The sequence below is a fragment of the Oratosquilla oratoria genome, chromosome 20, assembly GCF_046742065.1.
Source record: "Oratosquilla oratoria isolate Oo_2021 chromosome 20, ASM4674206v1, whole genome shotgun sequence".
NCBI lineage: Eukaryota > Metazoa > Arthropoda > Malacostraca > Stomatopoda > Squillidae > Oratosquilla > Oratosquilla oratoria.
Window position 1 is genome coordinate 52291539 of NC_134796.1, and position 4938 is coordinate 52296476.

Below are 4938 nucleotides of genomic sequence, written 5' to 3' on the forward strand. Positions count from 1 at the left end.
TCTACATATGATAAATATCTTATAACCAGTTGTGATACGTCATTTTATATAATTTTCTTTTAATTTATTTTAATCTAATTTTTATATTATTCATCTTCTGCAAGATTCTTATCATCAGTTACAATACTTTTACTTTGAGCTTTAGAATCTAAGACAAGTTTTACTTCCAATCATTTTTAAATCTACATTTAGACTTTCCCTGTTGAAATCTTGCAAGTCTTGTGCACTTTCTGAAATAAGAATAATGTCACCCACAAAACCTTAGATGATTAAAGCATTTCCCCATTAGTATTCAAGCCTTTTCCTTTTCGTCTTATACTTTGAATATTCTTTCGAGGCAATTCTATGAATTTGCGTGGGGCGACGAAACAAGAGTCCTACTATGGTGTGTAATTCAATCTTAATGGCGCACTGCAGGACTGGCTTGGTCAGGTTGTATCTAAGGCGAGAGGTGCATGTATGAATGTTTTGCAATGTCGGAATGGCTGCAGTTGAAAATGGAGTCTGTAATCAGCGTTATCAGCTAGTTCATACTGATTAGGTGATGGCTAATATACATGTAATACTGATCTACTGGACGTTTGATATCTGCCATTGTGGAGAGGGGAAGGAAAGCTATGAAAGTGGTTTGCAACTACTGGGAATCGAACCCGGACATTCCGAGGCCGGAATGTTACCCAATATTCTACGCAGGCTCTTCTATGGTGATATCAGTTAAATGGAAATTCAAAAGAAAATACATCTCCATGTAAAATCACGGGAGAATATGACTGGTGAATCGTGCATTGGGAAGTTTGGAGTAGAGGAGTGACAGAGGCGACTTCCTATAACATTTTGCAGAAATATACAAAAGTTGTTGTTGTTGTTGTTGCTGTTATTGTTGTTGTTGTTATTTTTGTTGTTGTTCTCGTCCTTGTTGTTGTTGCTATTATTCTCGTCATTGTTGTTGTTGCTGTTGTTTTCGTCGTTGTTGTTATTTGTGTTCTCGTCGACGTCGTTGTTGTTGTTGCTATTATTGTTGCTGTTATTATTGTTGTTGTTCTCGTCGTTGTTGTTGTTGTTGTTATTGCTGTTCTCGTCGTTGGTGCTGTTGTTTCCGTCGTTGTTGTTGTTGCTATTATTCTCGTCGTTGTCGTCGTCGTTGTTGTAGTCGTCGTTGTCGTAGTCGTCGTTGTCGTCGTTGTTGTTGTTGTTGTTGTTGTCGTAGTCGTCGTTGTCATCGTTGTTGTTGTTGTTGTTGTTGTTGTTGTTGTTGTTGTTGTTGTTTCCCCCTTCCACCTTTCTCATAATTGTCCCAATGTCTCTACGGTTAAAGGAGTGTCTGGAAACGCCATCATGGGTGACGAAAAGAATCTGATTCTTAATAAAGTGTGTTTGATTGTGTTCAACTTTTAAAGATGAACTAATGTGGGCACCATTATGCTGGAGGCTATATATATATATATATATATATATATATATATATATATATATATATATATATATATATATATATATATATATATATGTAACGACAGAAGCAGGTACTGATCAATTATCCATCTATTTATCGACATTTTTCTTAATTTTTCACTTTCACAGCCCTTATTGCTATTCTATAATCATATTTACTTACTACCTTCTCTGATAATCTTCCTATTATATAATTTATTTGATGTTTTAGTAATTTCTTTATACGCTCCTCCACATAAACTTCTTATGCTCTCACGAATGTGCTCCAAATGAGTATAGTAATGCTCTACTTAGTCGAATTTCGCCCCATGTTTTTTTTTTTCAAAGAACTTTTCAGTTGCCGAAGACAATGTATATAACAACTGTGAAAAGTTCCCCTGCTTGTCTCTCTCACTAATTTGTCGTTTCTTTAGAATAATGTTCCCAAATCTACTTACAAAGCCGAGGGCCCAGTGAGCAGATCAGAACGTGAACATTGGATGTATTACTGCAACGCCGAAAACAGAAAACGGAGGATACAAATTACTCTTGTCGCAATGATACCATTTGCAGATTGACCTTGCATAGACTAAAGTCATTCCTGAAACCACCGAACTCAGGTTAGGGAACGCTTATCTTTTCGTAGTATGAGAAGAGAATAAAGAGGAGAGGCGAATGGAATGCAACAAAGAGAAAGATGTCAAGGATTCGTAATGATGGGTCTAAACTTGACAAGTTTAAGTTTAAGAAGAAAATAGGCAAGAATTGGTTACCAATAGATTGATTAACGAATGGAATAGACTTAGTGACCATGTGGGGAGAGCTTGAAAATATTAGTTGCTTTAAAAGAAGTTTAGACAACTTAATGGATGGAGATGATAGGCGGTAAGGAATATGGAGCTGCCTAGTATAGGCCTTATATTCTCTTCCAATCTCCTGTATTCATATGTTCTTGAAATATAAGAATAGAATATAGGAGAGAAGGGAATGGAGTACAACAGAGAGAAAGATGAGTAAGGGAAAAGTGAGGGATAGGTCAGGAAAAAGAGCAGAAGTGTCATTTTAGACAGGACAAGCCATGGGAAGGTTGGAAAAAGTTCGAGAAAAGGTCGCCCCATCAAGAGAATGAGTTGGTAGGACACACCTATTAAACTGACAAACACAAATGTGTGTATATATATATATATATATATATATATATATATATATATATATATATATATATATATGTATACACTTGGTCTTTTGGATCACGTGTTCGACTCGTGATCGACAGCTATTTCCCTCCTGGAAGAGAGCTCAGAGCTCGTAGGTCCGATCTATGGGTAATGCTATGACCTTTCACACACACACACACCCAACTCCCCGCCCACGAGAGTCAGAGTAACGACCCGAAGCGCAGCTGTACCGAAATTAATTTCGGCCCTGGGCAGGATTCGAACCAAGCACTACGCGCACCACCATGCTAGTAGTTCATCGTTCTACCAACTGCGCCACCGAGTCGTGTGTGTGTGTGTGTGTGTGTGTGTGTGTGTGTGTGTGTGTGTGTGTGTGTGTGTGTGTGTGTGTGTGTGTGTGTGTGTATGTGTGTGTTGAAATGAACACGGGCACGTGTACTCACTTATACTAGGTAGACCACTTGGAAAAAAGAAATTAACGGAGCAGAGCGCTTTCGTATATTACGTCTTCAGTGCACTGGAGTACGAAAGCGCTCTGCTTCGTTTGTTTCTTTTTCCAAGTGGTCTACTTTGCATATATATATATATACACACAGAAAAAGGGACAATAAAAACACATTAAAACCCAAATAGATAACAAGTTGGTCTAGGAAATCTAGCGAACGAACAGATGAGAAGGTTAATGGGCAAATACGTCTGGGAAACGAACCAGAAGAAAAAGAAAACATAAAGCTTTTAGTAAACCGGAAAAATACAGAAAGTGGTCAAAACTGACCAGGGTACACCTTCCGAGCGATACTACCCAATTATGCCCTAATTGGCAGAAGTTAGGAACCGAGAAAGTAAAAGGTGGAAAAATAGGTTTCAGGAGCTGATTCCGAGAGAGGACAGAAGGAGACGGCGAAGAAAGATTAAATGTTAGTAAGCGAACCTTTTCGTCACAAGTATGTCTCTCCCTCCCAACGTTCGAAGGATTTGTAAAAGAAAAAAAAAATCTCTTGGAAATTACACATTTACCCTTCCATCATATTTTACGTTTTCAGTTGTGTGTTCTTTCTCCTTAGTTATAAAAGTATAGACAGGCAGCAATTCTTCTAATGGATAGATTTTGAAGGTGATGCTATCTTATGCGTTTATCATTTTCCTGCATATGTTTTATTTAGTTCTAACTATTCGCCTTTGTGCAGGGTCTAAACAACACAGAAAGTGCCATCACTTTCAACAAAAGTTTTAGTGTGAAAAACTATGTCAAACCTATTCGTGTCTTCAACCTGTCACCAGGCAGCTTTATTCAGCTGACAGAAGTCCCCTTCATAACGAAAATGTTAAAAGAGATGAGAAAGTGAATCCAACAGAACGCTTGATATCCTAGGAATAGGACATAAAACTCGCCTTCCACGAGACTCTGAGAAGAAGAAGAAGAAGAAGAAGAAAAAAAACATTACTTCTCGCAAGAAGGGGCCACGATTAAATGTTGGTAAAAGACAAAAGAAGAAGAAAAAATGACACAGTCGACTCTGACGCTCAAAAGACGAGAGTAACAGAAAAGATAGAAAGAGGTTTAGAAATGCCTGAAATAATCAAGAGAAATTAGAATATGGAAATAAGAGGGACGAAGACGCTGGATGTAGAGAAATGTTGGAAATAATAGATAAGGATATGGGGTTGCTGTGAAACAATCAACATAGGTGGAACAAGACGACGGGCTTAGAACACAAGAACATAGGAATAGCGGAGACTGTAAGGGACTGTAAGGCCTACACTAGGCAGTTCCATGTCCCTTACCACCTGCCATCCCTATTCATAAAGTTATCTCATCTTCTCTTAAAAAAACCGATAGTTTCAGCGCTCATTAACTACATGGTTACTAAGTCTATTCCATTCGTTAAGTACTCTGTTGATAACCCAAGTCTATTCTATTCTTAAACCTAAATTCATCCAAAGCATAAAGTAACAAAAATGACAAAACTGTGATAAAAATGTATTCCAGCCTCGATCAACGTGAGACGGCAGGAAGGGTTTGGTCATTTTTATGTTGTACCAAAGTGTAAACAGTATAATGAGTAATTGTATAATTATGTGCCTCCTGGACGTGTAGGACAAGGATACCTTCGCTGTATCCCCTGTGTGTCGTAAAAGGCGACTGAATGAGGCCGAACGAGGGGACCTGGAACCCCACCCATTCTATTTCGTATTTTCTTCCATCGTAGAGTTGGGTGCAAAAGTGTACTTTAACTCAGTTTCCTTTATAAAAGAGATTAAGCCCTTTTATATACATGTACATATATATATATATATATATATATATATATATATATGTATATTATAT